The sequence below is a fragment of the Oryctolagus cuniculus genome, chromosome 13, assembly GCF_051225735.1.
Source record: "Oryctolagus cuniculus isolate XC-2025 breed Fujian yellow rabbit chromosome 13, ASM5122573v1, whole genome shotgun sequence".
NCBI lineage: Eukaryota > Metazoa > Chordata > Mammalia > Lagomorpha > Leporidae > Oryctolagus > Oryctolagus cuniculus.
The window spans coordinates 31,047,147-31,068,737 of NC_142879.1; the positions used below are offsets into that span (position 1 = coordinate 31,047,147).

General features: G+C 41.3%; 1 protein-coding gene across 18 annotated transcripts in view; it reads right to left on the minus strand.

Annotated features, from left to right (window-relative positions):
• Positions 1 to 21,591, minus strand: part of ESRRG (estrogen related receptor gamma) — a 657,282-nt gene that overhangs the window by 304,476 nt on the left and 331,215 nt on the right. For 4 of the 18 annotated variants that reach the window (XM_070055323.2, XM_070055322.2, XM_089312196.1 and 1 more), the window contains exon 3: positions 2,650 to 2,817. The exons of the other annotated variants lie outside the window; for them this stretch is intronic. The gene's annotated coding sequence lies outside the window, so the exon portion shown is untranslated. The remainder of the gene's footprint in view (positions 1 to 2,649; positions 2,818 to 21,591) is intronic. 18 annotated transcript variants of the gene reach the window in all.

A 21,591-nucleotide genomic window follows, 5' to 3' on the forward strand; every position in this document is an offset into this window, starting at 1 on the left:
ACTTCACTGTTCTGAGAGGATGAAATATGGAGAACCTCAGGTTCATTACAGAAAGCTGACAAACACTGGAACTGAGCATTTGAGCAGAAACCTGTGTATGCCAGTAGGTACTCAGAGAGACACAAAGAAGCAGCCACATTAACCTGTGACCCCATGGACCTTCTCCTTAGTCATTCCAACAACTCCTACACAACAGCACTACAACAATGCCAGAATACAAACATGAACTGCAAAGACAATCTCCTTCGATTGTGGTTATTCAAAATTTACTTTTAGCTCTGTTATACAGAGGCTTAAACATTTGAAGTATCCATTTATAAACTGCTGAGGAATATGCTCACCCAGTTCACTATTTTTATAAAGTGCTACTGGGGGGCCAGTGTTGTATCTAGCAGGTTAAGCTTCCACCTGCAATGCCAGCATCATATGTGAGCACGGTTCAAGTCCCTGGCTCCTCCACTTCCGATCCATTTCCCTTCTAATGCAAGTGAGAAAGCAGCAGATGGTCTGAGTGCTCAGGCCCCTTCCACCCATGTGGGAGATTCAGATGGAGCTCCACGCTCTGGGCTTTGGCCTCTTCCAGCCCTGGGGAGTGAGCCATTTGCGGAGTGAACCAGCAGATGGAAGATCTCTTTTTCTCTCTGTCTCTCCCTCTCATTCTGTAATTCTGCCTTTAAAATAAATAAGTAAATCTCTAAAGAAAGAAATAAGTACAATCGGTCTAGTCTTGCTTTTTGAATTGTAATGGATTTAAAATTATTTTAACACATCTTCCTAACCATTTAAGTCAGAAAGGTTAAGGTAATTATAGAACTACCTTTTAAGCCAGAAAAGGGGAGGTGCAATTCATGTAGGCAAACATTAGTTGACCAAAATAAAGGGTTAGAATTCAATATTTTGGGATTGACCTTGGACAACTGGCTTATCTCCCTGAGACTCAGTCTCTTTCTATCACAAAGGGTGTGATAATGCACCCCGGGGTCTATGTTAAAGATGAAATGAGAATGCTGTTTGTGCAGTGACCAGCACCTAACACGGCCTGTACACCTAGCACACATTACTTTCTTCTCTGTAAACTCACTGATAAATTTGTTAAGAACATGTTGGGGGAAAAAAGACCATGTGCATGTTTCTGGAGCTGAAATCTATAGCAAAAGCACATTTTTTTTTTAAAAAAAGGGTATCAAGAGGACTCAGGTCAAGAAATTGTGGCTCATGTGGCATAGCCAATGATTAAACCTTAATACAACTTGACAGTTTTAATTTTTATATAAATACCACCAGGGCCTATCATTCATATTATGGATTCTAAGCTTAACAAATGTAATTTAAAAACAACAAAGCTGCTTTTAAAGGACTACTGTCAAAGTGCTGACATTTTCAAAATTGAAAATGTTCCTTGTATACGAGCTGAAATGGAAAATCCAGCAATTCTTCTCCTTACCTGACAGGAGTTATCAGGATGGACCCTGAGAATGCCTGAACATTTGTTTAAGTTGAGTTATTGATGGGTTGAGACAATTTCTCATGGAATCATAAAGGTTTGGATATAGAATATGAGCTAGTAATTGCTGAAATTTGCTAAACACTGAGTCAAGTGCTATGCATAAACGAGCTCGTTAATTGTCACAGAAAAAATTGTAGTGGAGAGCAATCTGGGGCTCTATGCCTTTGATTCTAGATTATTTTCCCATGGTCTATATTATCCCTATAATATAACAAATCACACAGTGACAGTGGGTTTCAACAGAAGACAAAACAGATTCTAGGACGAGAGGAGATCCTTAAGGCCCCAGAGCTGGTTAGAGACCAGGCAATGACTAGAACTGAGTTCCCAAACCCGTGCTCTTTTTTTCTACCTTTGGTACCTTACATCCTCTCTGGATTATGGCCTTAACACAACAGATTAGAATGTATTCAGCAAAACAAAGCTTTATGTGTTCACAACACTGGAAAAGTACTGTGATTTTGTTTGAGATCATTTGTCAATAACCTATATGAGTTCTGTTCCTTTCAATTGCAGCACTAAATTCAACTAGTAAATTTCAAAATAAATAATTTCATGGTGCAGTCTAAAGTGCTGACCCAAGCACTTTTCAACCCAAATTAAAAATAGTAAGTCTCATCCAAAATAAATAGGAAATACACCTGGTTTATGAGAAATAAAGTTACAGAAGACAACAGTAGTTTGTCTATTTTAACTCTTTTCATAACATATTCAGTCTTTCAGTTGGCAAATATGTACTGAGTGCCTACTATGTGACAGATACTGTGCCCAGCACTCAGAATGCCTCAATGAACAACAACAAAAAAAAACTGCCATTCAATCTTTGCTAGAGAATAAACCCACAGAGAAATCAATTAGTTTCTTTTAAAAACAGTGGGGAAAATGGCAGAAAATAAAAAAACCCACCTTATTTGCAAGCTTCTCTAAATAGCCTTCAAATTCTCCTTATTTCTCAATGTCCAACAACAGTTTGAATTGTGTGATGCTCTGTAGAAGGGGTTCATGAACTAGACAGTCAACATTTATTTAATGTCTTCTGCATTCCAATCACTAAACCAAACATTTTGTCACAGTTCACAAGAGCTTCTATCTTAGCAGACTAATTAAAGGAAGCAAAACAAGAAGTCAGCCAACATACATACCAGCCCTAGGGCCCTAATGCAGAAGAGGCCACCTGGGCAGGTGCAAAAAATCCCCCTCTTCACTTGTCTCCTTGTTGGTCACCTTCTAAAGCCAAGCATGGAACCAGGTAAGACAGGAAGTGTACGGGACTGGCAAGCATGACTCTTCAGCACACTTCCAGACAATTCCTAGGAGACATTAAGGTGCAAAGTTGGAGTCAGATTGGCCAGATTCATATTTATGTCCTGCACAGGGGAATCAGAAATGCCGTGTGCAAATGCTGGTGATTTCAAGGTGACATGCCTCTGATTTTTTTAATCTGAAGGTCAATGTCTCCTGTGGGGGTCATCTGGTCTTGTTGTTACACTGGCTGACAAAGAGGAGATTTCTAGAAAATAAACCCCAAAAATCTTTCAGAAAGCTAGGTCTCCATTTCCAAAATACTTATCACATACAATTTCTCCCAGCTTTTAAAAAGAACCCGATTTCACATTTCTTTCTCTTACTTGTGCGCCTTGTGTGAATAGTCACAGCCTGATTACAAAGGCCTTGGTTTGCAAACAAAACATAAGGGCTAGCAAATGTGACAGGACTGGTAGATCTGCCCTTTAAGTCCCTTTTCTTTGGTCCCAGGGACAGATTTGCACTTGTTACAGGATGACGGAGTAAGTCACTCATGGCACTGCCACTTGTGAGTAATGGCACGATGCCTTCCTTCTTGGGGTGTTAAGTATTTTCTCTTTCCCTGTATATATTAATATCTAATTTCCATGTTGGTTATCAGCATGCAGGCAAACATGTTCTGGTATTGCACAGGGAAGATTGAGGACATTTTAGAAACTCTAGAGGAATTCCAGCCTCAATCATGTTCTAACTTATTGATTTATGTGAATCAATATGCATTTTTGCAAACTATCTTTCGGCTTGCTTGCTTGCTTCTTTTTTTAAGTTGGCACTTAGCAGGGGAATTAGGTCATTTTCATTAGAAAGAGCCTCTAATTAACTAGTTCTTTATTTAAAAGAATACAAGTTCTGCTCTTGAGAATGCTATAACATTTTGTCAATAGTTCAGAACAGGGCTAATGATCATCATTAATGAAAGCTCAGCATGAGTCTGAGATCTTCATTTTATTAAACTATGGGATCCCAGACAAAAATAACTTTACAGTAATCATTTTCCACCTTACAAATAAATAAAACAAGCACTAGAGAAAGTGATAGGAAAGTGTGCTAGAAAATAAAATTTATTCCTTGTCAGTTTCAACAGATATGCAATCTTTTTTTTTTTTTTTTTTTTTTTTGACAGGCAGAGTGGACAGTGAGAGAGAGAGATAGAGAGAAAGGTCTTCCTTTGCCGTTGGTTCACCCTCCAATGGCCACCGCACCGGCGCACTGCGCTGATCCAAAGCCAGGAGCCAGGTGCTTCTCCTGGTCTCCCATGGGGTGCAGGGCCCAAGTACTTGGGCCATCTTCCACTGCACTCCCTGGCCACAGCAGAGAGCTGGCCTGGAAGAGGGGCAACCGGGACAGAATCTGGCACCCTGACCGGGACTAGAACCTGGTGTGCCGGCGCCGCAAAGCGGAAGATTAGCCTAGTGAGCCGTGGCGCCGGCCTCAGATATGCAATCTTGAGCTCAGAATTGAGCCAATGAGAAACTGGGGGAAATATTTTCTACTTCTATGTTTCTTTCTCTCCTTTAAAAAATCCTACCTGCATGCTTTCTATTCTTTATAAATAATCCCATTTATAGTTATCAGAAGACTTGAAATAAAGAAGGAATGCAGTAGCCCTAACCTTACAGTCACCCTAAGAATAGCTATGAGGCCCATTAAGATCTCCTAGAGGGCCCAGGCTTCAGGGGCCAGGGGTGGGCCCTGTAGTTTGAAAACACATTTGGGGCTGGTGCTGTAGCTCAGTGGGTTAATGCCCTGGCCTGAAGTGTCAGCATCCCATATGGGCTCCCGTTAGAAGCGGGCTGCTCCACTTCTGATTCTGCTCTCTGCTGTGGCCTGGGAAAGCAGTAGAAGATGGCCCAAGTCTTTGGGCCCCTGCACCCATGTGGGAGACCCAGAGGAAGCTCCTGGCTCCGGATTGGCGCAGCTCCAGCCGTTACGGCCATTTGGGGAGTGAACCAGTGGATGGAAGACCTCTCTCTCTCTCTCTGCCTCTCCTCTCTCTGTGTAACTCTTTCAAATAAATAATAAATAAATGTTTTAAAAAAACACGTTTTAGGTGATTTTGGTATATCTTCTGATTGAGAACATAGCATTTATTCTCTTGGTTTGCCTGATCTGATCATCTAGCTCTTTTACATCATGAATAGTTCCAACCTCTACTTCCTTATAACAAAACATTTACCAGGAGTGAATCCCTGTAAAGTGACCATGTCTCAGGAACTGGGCTAATCACAACGAGTCCTCACATTAGGCTGTTTGTAGAGCCTGTGTTACTTTATCATTAGCCACATATCCACTAATATTAACGTACTTAACAATAGCACAATCTGCCTTCACAAATGATCTGTCACAGACTCATTTTTCATCATTAATCTTTAATTAAAATTTAAAAAGCTTATTTCACCTCTTAAGAAAACACATTTCCTATTTCTACTTTCAGTTTTAGTTGTGCATCTAAAAATACATCTTCTCATCTGAAGAGCCTAATTGCTTATGTAGTCACAGTTGTCCATCCTCACTTAATCTCCCTTCTCAATCTGTCAAAAATTCCTAATGACACTCAGGTCCTGCAATGCCTCTTTCTGAGGTCTTGACAGGGCTGTGTGATGTGGCGGTAGCTACTGCATTCTGAGGGGCTTCCCAACACTGTGTTTCTATAGGAGTCCTGCCCAAACTCTGCTTGACTCTCCACTATTTTCTAGTCTATATTTAGTCCAAAACATTCCCTGCTGTTAGTTTATAAGATCTCTTCTCTCACGGAGGTAGTATGAACAGGAGATTGGTGAGCTTTTGGAATTTTATTAAGTTGCCTCTTACAATCCCAGATGATTCCACCAAAACAGGGGGGACGTGCACAGTGCTGGTGTTGCATTGTGCCTCTTGCTTTTGTTGCCTGTTCTTTTACTTAATACAGTTCTTCCTGAGCTAATACAATCTCATTCAGTTAAACAAGACCGTGAAAAGCAGTGTTTGTCTATTCATTTTCACACCATAATATTTCTCTGAGAACTACTTTTTCATAATATACATCTTCCTCTAGTCAAAGTTTAGTGTTTTCTTAATAATTTAACATCTTTTGCTCATTCTCCATTCCTCTCCTAACCTGTTTGAAATATCCAAGATGTTATAGCTCATTGTGTTAAAAATTTTTCTCTCTTTGGCTAAGAATAACTTTTGCTTAGGATTAAAATAAATCTCTTACGGAGGTCCTTGTTCTATTCCACAGTGACTATATATCTAAATTACATCTTATGAGTCATGGTAAAAGAAACCCTTATATACTTTATTTCTATGAACACAGGAACACATACACACTCTAAAATCTATGGCAAATATATAACCACTCTGCTCAAATTCTGAAGTGCAACAGAGAACTAAGTTTATAAAACATGACAATTATACCAGGGGACATAAAAACAAAGATGTACTCATGAGTTTCTCTGGTTGCATTTGCTTATCTTTGATAGCATTAAGGATTGATGCCACCAATCTTCCACTAAGCATGCTCTATTTAAAAAAGATGACTACTTGGCCCTAGTTCCTTTCTTCCTTCCTCCTCTCTGTCGCCCCAAACCCCCAACAAAAAGCTTACCAGTTGGTTAGTCTCTGTGTTATTAGTTCATGGAAATGCTAGTATTATTTAACAATAAAAATAAAAATCGCACTCAAGTGAGCACTGAATTATTCATGCACTCTGATTTTACATAATTTGGCCATCCTTCTTTTTATTGCTATTTCAGTTTCTATCACTAAACAATTCTCCTCTAGGTCCACCTCGGATTCCTGTGAACAAGGAGATAACACTTGCAAACTGTTCCCTCCGAGACGATGTTCTGAGCTGATGTCCAAACATTTGCAGCTAAAGCCTAACCGATGAAAACAGCAAGGAACACCCTCAGTGCCCAGAATGACAGGCAGAGTCTTAACAAGACTTGTTCTTTTTTTTTTTAAATCAAATTTCTTTAGAATTTAAAAATCTGTAGGGACATAAAAGGTAGCAAAATTGAACCATCACAGCAACAGACTTTTAAGACTTACATTGTCCCTCTATATTTTCATTATAAGTACACACAGACTCAAGACATCATTTAAAACACAATTAGGGCACTTAATGTGGTTTTAACATTTAAAGTTACTAATGGCCAATGTCAATCTCCCTGTTCAGTAAAAAGCAGTAGGAGGGGAGCAGACGCATCTGAGCAGGGTACAGGAATGGGCCGGCAGTTTGCACTGTCAGCAACATATCAGGCACTGGTGGCGAGCATTTATGGTGGTCAACATTCTAGATACCAGTGTTAGGGCTGAGCTTGCATTGGCTGCTTGTAGAAACGGCCTCTGAACTTCATAGGATTTTATTCTCAGAGTGGGAGAGAAAAATCAGTTTCAATGGCAACATCAAATAGAAATCAAAGAAAACAAGAGAAAGATAGCTACCTAACGAAAAGGAAACAAGTAAAAATGGTTATGAGAATTGTCTTCTCAAGCAAAAGAAGATGCCTTTGACATAGAAAATTTTATTGTTTTGCTCACTTCCAAAATATTATTTTTAGCAAGCTGTTCGTGTAAGTGACTGCAAATGTAAACTAAACCTTTGTGGAGACATTCTTCAAATGTTCGGTGTTAAGTGTGGGAAAGAGAAAAAAACACACAGATGGAAAATACTATAATGAACTGACATGTTCTATTTAAAAACTGTGTGTCAGCCGTAGTTAAGTTGACACTGTCAGCATGGCAACAAATCATAACATTTTGCATGTTTTGCTGCAAGCTTGAAGCAACCACAGCGCGTGGCTTGCCCAGACAGCAGTGGGAGTCTAGGCAGGGCACAGTCCAGGGAATGAAAGGTCAGCCCCCAGGGAAGTGGAAAACGCATGCTGTTCTTTGTGTCTATAAAGTAAAACTGCTGTCTTTTTTTTTTTTTTTTTTTTAAATAGGATCTGAGCAGTCTAGGAGAACTAAAGGATTCCCTCCCTTAAACTGATTAAGTATTGTAATTCACTTAGATTCATGCACAGCAAGGGTAAGGTCTTCCACTGGACTTTCCTTTCTTCTGGCTTTATCTCCAAGGGTAAAAACTAAACCAAACACCACAGAAATGTAACAATAAGCAGCATAAATTGGAAACAAACTAAATATAAAGGAACAAGATCTCAGGAGCTGAATTCATACAGAAAAAGAAAGTATACAGAATGACAAATAATTCAACTTCAGAAAGCTGTATTGTACTATATGCTTAGTTCTGGGTTGGAAATATGGGCTTGACACCAAATAAACAATAAAAAATGTTAGCTGTTCTCATGGAGTAAACTATTATATTGAGAAAGTAAACCTAATACAAATACACAAAGTCCTGCACAAAATAGAGAAGAGGCACGGAAGAAGCCACATATAATCCCAACAGGAATTTCAGCTAGTGGTAAAAGAAGGTCTGAACAACCCAAAGTAAATAACAGTAAGTTGGCTCTATTACTGCCAGTGCCATATGTGCTTTGCACCACTATCATCAAATTCCAGTCTGATTACCATTGGAGTCAGCCAGGTAACATTACATTACAGGCAATGTCTGGGTAGAAAGATAACTATATAATAGAGGAAACAAGCAGTAAGTGTGTAACACTTGGCACATTTTGGATACCCCCAAGTGAACTGTTGAATGGATTTTTCACAAATGGCAAACTCATAACATTTTAAAACTTGATAAGGTTTGGGGAACTTTTTTATATTTATTTTTATTTGAAAGAGTTACAGAGAGAGAGGGACGGATACACACACACACACACACACACAGAGAGAGAGAGAGAGAGAGAGAGAGTATCTTTCATCTGCTGGTTCACTCCCAAAGTGGCTTCAATGGCCTGGGCTGGACTAGGCTCAAGCCAGGAGCCTGGAACTCTATCCCAATCTTTCTTGTGGGTGGCAGGGGCCCAAGTACTTGGACCATCTGCTGCTGCTTTCCTAGGCTATTAGCAGGGAGCTGGATCTGGTGCCCATATGGGGTGCCAGCTTTGCAGGTGGCAGTTTAATTCACTGTGCTACAACACCGGCCCCAGATTTTGGGAATCATTTTCACACAGGAGAAAACTAAAGTTTAGAAACTAAGAGTCCTTTCTAGATGTCTGGGAAAACTGAACTCTTAGATGCAGTATTTTTCACAATCCCAAAATGTCCTTCATTAGTAGAAATGGAAAAAAACAAGCATGACATAGGAGATAGGCCACCAGAGCTGGAAGCAGAGATCCGTACCCTAGGTCTGTGACAGACCCCATACCTGTCCTCCCAGGTGTCTTCCTCCTCATTTCCCTGACCCAAGGAGAGTCCACATTTCCCCACCTAGGGGCTGGGTGGGCCATGTGACTCAGCTATTGCCAGGGAATTACGAGCAAAAGTGCAACTTCCACTTCACTTACTCAAGAGAAAATATTTCTTTCTTAACTTTGCCCTTTACCTCTTTCCTTGGCTAGAATGACCAATGTCAATGCAGCCTTGAAAGTCATACGATGAAGAGGGAAAAACTGCTATCCTGGTTCTTCTAAGTAACTCTGAGAGGCAGAGTTGCCTGTCAACCTAGAGATTCATTGTAGTCTAGTGCATGAATGAAAATCAGCAAATACATTCTTTATTGCACACAATCTGGGAGATATTTGTTTTTTTATTTTTAAAGGACAATGACTTTTTATTTTTTTTTTTATTTATTTTTTTTATATTTTTTTGACAGGCAGAGTGGACAGTGAGAGAGAGAGACAGAGAGAAAGGTCTTCCTTTGCTGTTGGTTCACCCTCCAATGGCCGCCGCAGCCGGCGCACTGTGCTGATCTGATGGCAGGAGCCAGGTACTTATCCTGGTCTCCCATGGGGTGCAGGGCCCAAGCACTTGGGCCATCCTCCACTGCCCTCCCTGGCCACAGCAGAGAGCTGGCCTGGAAGAGGGGCAACCGGGACAGAATCCGGTGCCCCGACCGGGACTAGAACCTGGGCTGCCAGCACCGCAAGGTGGAGGATTAGCCTAGTGAGCCGCGGCGCTGGCTGGGAGATATTTGTTATAGAAGCTAATTATCGGCGGGCGCCGCGGCTCACTAGGCTAATCCTCCGCTTTGCGGCGCTGGCAGCCCAGGTTCTAGTCCCGGTCAGGGCGCCGGATTCTGTCCCAGTTGCCCCTCTTCCAGGCCAGCTCTGTGCTGTGGCCCAGGAAGACAGTGGAGGATGGCCCAAGTGCTTGGGCCCTGCACCCCATGGGAGACCAGGAGAAGCACCTGGCTCCTGGCTTTGGATCAGCGCAGTGCGCTGGCCACAGCGCACTGGCCGTAGCAGCCATTGGAGGGTGAACCAACAGCAAAGGAAGACCTTTCTCTCTTTCTCTCTCTCTTACTGTCCACTCTGCCTGTCCAAAAAAAAAAAAAAGAAGCAGCAGCAGCAGCAGCTAATTATCCCCAACTCATTCAAGTCCTCAATCTAATATTGGCTGGTATGATGTCTTAAACTCACTCACCTCTTTTGAGCCAGTTGCCTGTCTCTAGAATTCAAATGGCCATATTTTATGTTTTAATCTAATGTACTATGGAAATAAATAATTCTATAAAATGCTTCTATATAAACATTAAATATAAATTAATATAAGAATATAAAGGAAAAAGCAATTCCATCTAGCTGGAGTGATCAGACAAGATTAAAGAACTGGAAGTGAATCTTTATAATATTTTGATAGGACTTTAACTTGCAAAGAGGATGGAGAAAAAATTATGGTACAAAATTAAAAATATATAAGATGTATTCCAGCAAATAGCAGAAGGAAATTGGGCTCTTGTAGAGGAATCTGGTAGAGGCAATGGGAAATAAGGTTGGAAATATAAATTTGAGGATCAGATTGTAGGGGTAAGAAAGACTTGAAGAGGGACATAATGAATTAAGATGATTTAGTCAGCTGTAGTAATTTCACCCTCTTCACCCAGGGTTGGTTTAGAATAGTTAGCTACTTGGCTTTTAATGGAAAAGCCAAAAGAAAAAGAGACACCTATCTAAAATTTCAACACTTCAGATCAGTTGAACAAAACAGGGAATACTTATCCCCAAGCTTCTTCTGATGTGGGATGATTAAATGCTTAATTTTAAGCCAACATTAAATGGCATTTCTGCTACTTTTAGTTGAAAGCTTTCTTAACATGAAAACTAAGCAGAGTAAAGAATGCACTCTGTATCTCAGAGATCAACCTATCTACGGAAAGATCTGATCTCTGAAAAGATTAGCTACAAAACCATCACTTCAGTTTCTGACAGGTGTGCATCACTATGAAGATACTGGAGCCATGGATCTTCCCACTCTCACAAACACATTCTAAGATATATTTATGAAAGTCATCTTGAATTTTACTTTATGAGACAAATGTTTTTATTACTGAAAATATAAACTTATTTTATGAGCACAGTAATTTTTATCATACCTATCATACCACTTGTAAATACATCATATATATATATATAAATTAGTAAGTGATTTAGATAATATACCCTCTTTTTGATACAACTAAGAGAAACCTGACAAATCAACTAGATTCTTCTTAGTTTTACAGATGAGGAAATTGAGGCCTAGATACTGTACAGCCTAGCATGTAGCATTCAGCTCTTTCTTTATCTTCAATTTTTTAAAAAAGAAAAGTAAGTTACAATTAGTCCCATTGCTGTCAGCTAGATTTTTTGTTCTCAGAATAAGAAATATGAGAAAAATTATTTTCAAGCTCTTAGAGGCAGGGTCAAAGTTTCCTCGCATTACCTATAATTAGTGCATCTTACCAAGAGCATTGCATCCAAAATACTACATTTAAGAGAAATATTTAATGATGTAGACCAAACGACCTATCTCAGTGCATACACAATGACAAACAGCATGTTGTCACTATTATTCCTATCTCTGTGACACCCAGGGATAATTGGTTAAAAAATCCCATTTCTTACCTATATTTGCCTTATTTTCCCAGATCTAGTCCTGCGTTAAGCAAGGATTTGAAGTCAGTTTGAGGATAAGTACAGAAAGTATTATCAATGTAATTTATTCTCCCTCTACCTCCTCTAGCTATTACTGTCTCTATATTTCCAGGGTTTTTGCCAGGTTAAGCCAGGGAAGGCCAGGGGGAGACAGGTTGTTTAGATATTTTTAGTCTTTTACTATTACATTCAAAACAAATATTCAGGAGCAAAAGATGAGCAAAAATCATACCTACTTAGGGCTCTTTTACTTATTTGAAGTAGAGATGGGGTAGGGACATTGGGAAAAATGGTCCATGTTCATCGAATGAATAAATGCTCTTTAATAGACTTCTTTATTATGACGTGATTCAGACAGAGAACCATGCAGTAGAATATGCCATCCCATACCAAATCAGAAATAATTTTGGCTGGCGCTGCAGTTCACTAGGCTAATCCTCCGCCTGTGGTGCCGGCACACCGGGTTCTAGTCCCGGTCGGGACGCCGGATTCTGTCCCGGTTGCCCCTCTTCCAGGCCAGCTCTCTGCTGTGGCCCAGGAGTGCAGTGGAGGATGGCCCAAGTGCTTGGTCCCTGCACCCGCATGGGAGACCAGGAGGAAGCACCTGGCTCCTGGCTTCGGATGGCTGTAGCAGCCACTTGGGGGGTGAACCAATGGAAAAAGGAAGACCTTTCTCTCTGTCTCTCTCTCACTGTCTAACTCTGCCTGTCAAAAAAAAAAATTAAAAAAAAATAATTTTGCAAATGTACCTCAAAATTTTTGTCTTAGATTATTTTATAACAAACCCTGCATTAAATGTAGTAGTGCATGAAGACAAATTGCTTAGCTACAGTTGATTTGGATGCCATACTATGGGAGCTACAGCAGGGACTCATTCAAATACAACCTTTCATGCTGTTTCTATTTCAATTTTTATGAGGCATCGTGATTCCTTAGTGAAAAATAAGTGCTTCTAGACTGCTGCTGATAGGAATATGATCAGTAACTTTAAATCCCTTTCTTTGCAAAATCAGAATCACAGCAAAAGTCAGAATTCAGAATTTCTACCCCAAAAATTCCCTATACAGATATCCCAGGCTGCTATCCCTTTTGGTTGATCTATATTTATCTTTTTTGTCCACAATCCCCCTTCTACATTTTGTTGCCCTTTTCTTCCCATTGCATTAACTAGAATCCAAATATTTCTATCCCTGCTTCTTCACTGTTATCTTAGGAACTGAGCAGGTCAGTATTTACATGGAAGTTGTCGCTCCCCCTCTTCGTGGAGGAACGACACAGGACCCTGCGCTGTTCTTTTGTCTGCTCGGCCCTCCCAGGGTTTGCTGCTGGTTCTTCCCGGGTTGGCTACCGACCCTTCCACCTTCGTGGAAGGGCGGTTCCCCCTGCCACTTTCCCCACTTCCGCGGGGGAGCGGCACACCACCGGCCGGCTCTCTCGGGGGCTGCTCAGATGTTCCTCCAGGTGTTCCTGGTGCATGTTGTCTCTCTCCTCCTTTATAGTCCTCTTCCACCAATCCCAACTCTGCTACCCACACGCCGAGTACACTGCTCTCCTCCAATCAGGAGCAGGTCCTGCAGCTTGTCAAGTTGGTGAGAGGCAGCTGTGCAGAAGCTGTTTACTCCTCTCCCAGCGCCATATTGTGGGAGAGCAGATGCATATAATAAGTCTTAATTCGAGTAACTTAGTCTAGTCCGAGTTGCTCCCCACAGGAAGTCCAGTAGTATTTTGCCAGGTTAGTCCCCACTTCTGGTATTCACATATTTGCATAGGCCCCTCCCATAATGCACAAGGATTGGTCCATGTGACCAATAGAATACAGAATTAATGATTTGTCACTCCTGAGGTTGGGTCATAAAAGACACGGCAGCTTCTGTTTTGGCCTCCCTTCCCGACTCTAAGATCACTTGCTTTGGGGGAAGCCAGCTGCTGTTCGTATGTCAACAGTGACATGGCAGGGTCCAGAGACAAAGAATTGCGACCTCCAGCAGACAGTCACATGAGGGAGCCTGTGAGCAGATCTTGCCCTATCATGTCTTCTGATGACTAGTGTCCAGCTGGTATCTTTAAAAAAAAAAAAAAAAAAGATTTATATATGCATTTCAAAGTCAGAAAAAAAGAGGGAGGAGGATAGGGGTGCACGGGAGATCCACCTTCTATCTGCTGGTTCACTCCCCAGATGGCCGCAGCCCTGGCCGAAGCCAAGAATCAAGAACCAGGAGCTCCACCCAGGTCTCCTACATGGTTGGCAGGGGCCCAAACACTTGGGTCATCTCCCACTGCTCTTTCCAGGCCATTATCATGGAGGTAGATCGGAAGTGGAGCAGCCAGGACATGAACCGGCACCCACCTAGGATGCCAGCACTCCAGGCAGTGGCTTAACATGCTATGCCACAATGTCACCAATGAGCATCTTGAGAGAAACCTCCTGAGAGATCCTGAGACAGGTAAGCCTGGCCTATCTTCCTGACCTGCAGAAACTGGTAAGAACATAGATAATTGCTGTTTTAAACCATTAAGTTTTCAGGTAACTAAAAGGAACCATAGGATTGAAGTGAGATTTTTTTTTTTTTCCTTCTAATTTCCAAGGGACTTGAGGACAAGTTGTTTTTTGTTTTTTGTTTTTTTGTTTTTTTTTTAATTCATCTTTAGGCATGGGGGAGTTGCCTAAGGACATAGCAGATTCAAGATTCAATAACTGTTTTTTGAATGAATGATCATCTTCCTGTTTTTATCATTAAAGTAAATTCAATGACAATTACACTTCCAGATTTCTGGCTTAACTAAGATTTTTTTTTTATTAATAATGTGGCTTAACTTGGAGAATATAGACAAGAAAAAATTTTGAAATGAGATCACCTTTCAGAAGCTCTAATTTTTTTAATGCTCCCACCATTAAGAGTTCAATATAAATTTACAATGAGGTTCAGTGAGCAATTTAGGAAGCCTTGGCCTCATGCCTTACAAGCATTCATGATTACAAACTAAAACTTGGCCTCACCAGCTAAGATATGACAGCATGCTGGGAAAGGCTAAGGGCTGACGTAAGTGTGGAAGAAATAAACTCCTGCAGGTCTTGAGCTTAGGGGACAGCAGGGCTACACTCAATATGACTTAGAGAAAGCATTCCTAAAGGTAAGTTTCTCTTGGTAACTCAGACAGCTTGGGGAGAGTCAAGGATCAAATATCCTCTCCTGTTCCCACAAATAGGAACTATATTCTACAGTACCAAGAATTAGTTTTGATACTTTGTAGTGCATCCATCCCTCCAGATCTACCAACTCCCATATTCTAATACATTCCTATTTGGAAAACATAGGTTCCATAAAGAGCTGAAATAACCCTGTGACCATGTAGAGAAATAAAGATGCGTCCATTTGGAAGTCTCCTAGGAGAAGTGCTTGTGTCAGCTGACATTAACAGGGTGACATTTCTTTTCTTCCCACTAACAAGTCTGTCTCAGAGACAGCGGTGTCTGGGAAGCAGGCATTGGAGTCAGGACTCCGGTGTTGGTGAAAAGAGTCTACCAAACAGAAAGAAGAATAGCAAAGGGTTTGCTTGGCATTGCTGACATTTGACCAAAGGAAAGTTCAAGTTGCACATGTGGAAAGGACAGCCTTTTGCTGTAAAATAATTTCCCTGGACTGCACCGAGCTGTATCTTCAGAGACAATGAACCTGAGAAATCCCTAGCCTTCTTCTTCAGAGAAAGAAAAGACTCGATGGAAAGCTGTCCTCCTTGCCTTCACACTGAACTATCTGACAACTGAATACAGCTCAAGAAGTCAAGGACCAGAATCATGTTGTCATCATTTTTAAAGCTCACTACACGATTAAAAGAGGAAAGGACAAAGTTGGTTGTATAAGGGCCTTCAGCTCAGTTAATTTCTACCCCCAAAAGCAAGCTTGATTTTTGCATTACTTGACAAAGATTGCTTATTTCTTAAAAATGTGAGAACCTTGGGGCTAGTGTTGTGGCATAGTGGGTTAAGCCTCAGCCTGTGATGCTGGCATCACACATGGCACTGGTTCCAGTTCCGGCTGCTCCACTTCTGATCCAGCTCTCTGTTAATGCACCTAGGAAAGCAGCAGAGGAAGGCCCAAGTGCTTGAGCCCCTGCACTCACTTGGGAGGCCCAGATGAAGCTCCTGGCTCCAGGCTTTGGTATGGCCCAGCTACAGCCATTGTGGTCATTTGGGGGTGAACCAGCAGATGGAAGATCTCTCTTTCTTTCTTTCTCTCTCTCTCTCTCTCTCTCTCTCTCTCTCTCTGTCTTTCAAATAATAAATAAATCTTAAAAAAAAAGATAAGAAGCAATCACCAGAGTCATTCCATTAGAGGACTTAAAAGCCTTAACAATGGGTATGGCACAAAGAAGATGGGCTTTAGGCTTCTAGGAGCTTACAGCTTACCCAGGGACATAAGCTGTTCCATACACAAGAAGATAATAGAGAATTCTGGATGCCATCAATGACTTCTCAGTTCAGACTCTAAATAGACTGGCAAGAATTTAAAGGAGAGGCATGAGGAAAATGAGATGATAGAAAGAACCAAGGAGACTGGGAGACATCACAATGAAGTTTTTACATGGCAATCAAACACTTGCAGTCTCAACCAACAGGACAAAATTATACTTCCACCAACTCCGCTTAAACACAAACTAGACAAAGCACGATAGAACTATTCTAGGTATTTCTCTTACCTCTAATGAGATCTGTGAATGCCTCATTTGTCAGTCATCTGGGATGATAATTTACCTAGTCCCAGAAGCACATAAAAGCACCTTCAATACTTACAGGGTATTGGTTCTGGGACTAATCTTCAGACCAAAATCTACAGATGCTCAAGTTCCTAGCACAAAATGGTATAGTATTTGTGACCCTCCCATATGCTTTCAATCATATCCAGATTACCTGTATTTGTAATACAATGTAAATTCTATGCACATAGTTGTTATACTGTATTATTGTAGGGGTGGGGAAACTTTTTTTCTGGCAAGGGCCATTTGAATACTTATAACATCATTCACGAGCCATACAGAATTATCAATGTAAACATTAGCTTTCTATAGATTTATTGAATGTCAAGTCTCACCTGAAATTGCCTTGGCAGGACCAAGCCAAATGATTTGAAGGGCATTAATATGGCCCATGGACTGGGACGTTCCCCACGCCTGGGTTATACTGGTCAGAAAAAGAGTCTGCACTTGTTCAGTACTGATGCATATTTTTCTGAAATTTTCCAGGTCACAGCGAGGTGAGTCTATGGATGCAGAACCTGCAGATATGGGGGCTCTGCAATGCTCTTGACAGGGGTTTCCCTCAGAAAACCATACATTTATTTGTAAGCAAACTGTCCTAATTTAGCAAGGTGGGGGGAAGAGAAGAAGAGAGGAAGAATTTCTGCACTTTCCAGTGAAATTTCACTCAAACAAAGAAAGGAAGCCAAACTGCTAAAAGTGGGCTGGGCATTGGGTCCAGCAGGTTAAACCTCTGCCTGGGATACCCACATCTCCTATCAGAATGCCTGGGATAGAATCTTGCCCCTGCTTCCCATCCAGGTTCCTACTAATGTGCACCTTGGCTGGCAGATAATGGCTCAAGTACCTGAGTGCATGCCAACCACGTGGGAGACCTAGATTGAGTTCCTGGGTCCTGGCTTTGGCCTTTTTTGGCCCTGGCTGTTGTGGCATCTGAGGAGTGACCCAAAGAATCTAAGCATTTTCACTCTCACTCTTCACTCTGCCTTTTAAATAAATAAAGTTTTAAAAAATGTTAACTGTGAGAAAAGTAGATAAAAAACTCAGTTGTAAATGAATAAACACAGCAGGTGAATTTGAATGAATAAAACGATTTTACCTAAAACTTAACACCTCTCAACACAGTTGTCTGGCCAGTCAGGAAGCCATTAACATCTTGTCACCCATGCCCCAAGCACATCAATGATATGAATTCTAAAAACAATGCAGAACAACAAACTGAATGCACCCATAAGTAGCCAGTGACACACAAACTTTCTCAATGGCCAAGTGGGGCATCTCTATATGCTGGATTTGCCATGGCAGTCAGAGCACAGGCTGGAGAGAAAAAGAGGAAACACTTTTTCAAAATACACAGTTGATAGATGTGGGCCCATTAAAACCACGAAAGTATCCCTTTAATAATGGTAAGCCATTATAGAGAGCATTCTGCTTTACCAAGAGAGAAATACCATTTTCTCAAATTGAAATACCAAAGCAGGGGTCTTTAATTACTTTTGGGCCAGAGGCTCCTTTGAGGATCTGATCAGAGTTGTGCACCTTCTTCATAGAAAACTATATGCACTCACAAAATTGAACCTTCATTTCAGAGTCTGCTAACTCACCTCTCTGCCCACAACCAAACCCACCCCAACACGGGCTCTCTCATGGCCCCATGTGTTAAAGGCTTATAGACTCCTAAACTTATAAAGGCTTGTGCTAAACAAAAATGCTTTAAGTCCTTGGAGTAAGCAAGAATTTAATGATAATATATTATCAAATAGAATAAGAATTATATAGCTAATTTCATTTTGCAGAATAACAGATACTGATTTGCACTCTATGCCATCCATTTAATTTCCTATCAGTTATTTTAAAATGTTAATGTATTTAAAATACTTAAATATGATTACATTTAATATTTAAGGTATATAACATGTTTTATACAAGTACAGATGGCAAAAAATGGTTACAACACTCATACAAATTACATAGTCATCATCTTACAGTTACTCCTGTGTATGTATGTATATGTGCATGTGTGTAGTAAGAACGTCCAAAATCTATACTTTTAGCCAAAATCTCAAGTATATTATAACTATGGCTCTCCTATTGTTCATGACATCTCTAGACTTGCACATCCTTCATATCTGCTACTTCATATTCTTTGACCTACATCTCCACATTTTCCATATTCCCCTGGCTCCTTATAGCAACTGCTTTATTCTCTACCCACGTATATCTGATTTTTAAAATAAGATCCCACTTAAAAGGGAAATTTTGCAGTAATCTCTATCTGTGTCTGTCTCATTTCACTGAGCCTAATGTTCTCCAGGTTCATCTATGTAGTGGCAGATGGCAAGATCTCCTTTTTAAAGGCTGCATAATAGTTCATGTGTTTCACATACAGCACAGTTTCTTTACCCATTAGTCTGCTGATGGACACCTGGTCATCTCCATATCTCGGATGTTGTAAAGAATACTGCCATGAGTATGAGAATGTAGATATGTTTATGAGCTGATGATGTCTGTCACTTCCTCTCACTATAGACACAGAAGAAAGCTTGTTGGGGCATAAAGTAGTTCTATTTTCAATTTCTTCAAGAAGTTCAATGCTTTTATCTACAACAGCTGCATTTACATGCCCATCAGGAGTGTACAAGGGTTCCCTTTCCTCCACATCCTTGCCAACACCACTTACCTTGTCTTTTTGACCATGGCCATCCTAAGCTGTGGGAGGTCACATCTCAGGGTGGTTTTGATTTGTAATTCCCTGATTGTGGGGAGCAACTGGGAGCAACTCGGACTAGACTAAGTTACTGGAATTAAGACTTATTCTATGCATCTGCTCTCCCACAATATGGTGCTGAGAAGGGAAACAGCTTCTACACAGCTGCCTCCAGTTCAACCAATAAACTGTGGGACCTGCTCCTGATTGGAGGAGAGCAGCATACTCGGCGTGTGGGTAGCAGAGTTGGGATTGGTGGAAGAGGACTATAAAGGAGGAGAGAGACGGCATGCACCAGGAACATCTAAGGGGAACACCTGTGCAGCCCCCGAGAGAGCCGGCCGGCGGTGTGCCGCTCCCCTGCAGAAGTGGGGAATGTGGCAGGGGGAACCGCCCTGCCACGGAGGTGGAAGGGACAGTAGCCAACCCGGGAAGAACCAGCAGCAAACCCGGGGAGGGCCGAGCAGACAAAAGAACAGCGCAGGGTCCTGTGTCGTTCCTCCACGAAGAGGGGGAGCGACACCTGATGATGAATGATGTTTGGCACTTTTCATAAACCTGTTGGCCGGCCATTTTTTATGTCTTTCTTTGGACATAAATGTCTAAGCAAGTCATTTGCCCATTAAAAAAATCTGGTTAGTGTCTCTCTTCTACTTAGTTGTGTAGGACCAACTCTTGAAACTTGGGAGCTGGCTTCTACCTTGGAGGAGATCCTACTTATTTTGTTTTTCCATCTGGTCCCTATTGCATATATTTGCATCATCCCATTACTCAAAAATACTCTGTAGAAAGAAAGCAAAGAAAAAGTTTTTTAAAATGTGAGATCAAAATGGGTCAGTTACTGATAAGTGTTTGGCACAGCAGTTAAGATGCACTTGGGACGCCTGCATCACCTATCAGAGTACCTGATTCAAGTCCCTGCTCCTTTAATTTTGATCCAGCTTCCTACCAATGCATACCCTGGGAGGAAGAGATGATGGCTTAATGGGAAAGCTGTAATAAGTTCCGGGCTCCTGGCTTTAACCTAGTCCAGCCCTAGCTGTTAGAGGAATTTGGGGGATAAACCAGTGAATGGAAGATATCTCTTCGTTTCTCTACCTTTCAAATAAAATCAAAATAAATAAAAATTTTAAAAAAGAAAAAAAGGGACCAGTTACGTGCATTGTGGAACCCAATGGAAAGTGGAAATGGGCCGGTGCCGCAGCTCACTAGGCTAATCCTCTGCCTTGCGGTGCCGGCGCGCAGCGCATCAGCCACGACGGCCATTGGGGGGTGAACCAACGGCAAAGGAAGACCTTTCTTTCTGTCTCTCTCTCTCACTGTCCACTCTGCCTGTCAAAAAAAAAAAAAAAAAAAAAAAAAAAAAAAAAAAAAGGAAAGTGGAAATGAGGGCCCCTTGCTACAAATTACTAAGAATTTCAAGATGGTGAGAATAGAACATTAAACCAAGCGTAGGGCCCTTCTGAGCATAGGACCCTGTGTAACTACACAGGTGGCACATTCACAAATCCAGCCATGGATACGTGAGAAGAAACTTCCCAATGTTTATGCCCATCCTTCACAACCATACAGGAATATCCCATGTTTCTCAACATGGCTACCATGAAGCATTTCACATGTGCCAAGCAGCAACCTGAGAACTTTACATTTACTTTGTTTCCCCAGCAACCCTACCAGGTAGATATTCCTACCCCTGATTACAGATTATGGAACCAAAGTTAAGAGAGGTAAAGAAATGCTAAAGGGAACAGTGATTTCACATACCTTGAAGATATTCTCTCAATGACTTATACCACATGTATGTCCATTACAGTGACCACTCAATAACAGCTCAGGCATTCACGTTTTCATTTGTTTGCAATAGATTTGTCTTTATCTAGGCCATCAAAGTCCAGATTCTATGAAGTCAGTGAGAGGGTCTGTGTTCAGAGGAGTGACCAAGGGGAGGGACAAGGGCCACAGTCCACCATCCTGTTGTTACCCCCTCACCAAAACTATGGAATCCCACAGCAGTTACCTGGCAGGAACATGGGGTGACCCTTACAGAACAGAATGGCAGCAACCATGGAATTATCCCTTTTCACTACAGGCACAGTTCTAAGGAGAAATTACATAATGTTCACGAGAAATTATGCATTAAAATAGCACATGCACACTACAAGAGTACTGAATCTGTTAAAAGAAGTTATTAAGTCTTCAGAATGTACAGTAATTTCTGATTTCTTCCTGCAAACCCCAACTAATAGTTTCTTGAAACAAAGGCTCACTGGAGTATTCAAGTTCAGGAGCATACCCCACGCCCACCCCCACCCCACCCCCCGGCTTTCATCAAACACTGCTGCACAACC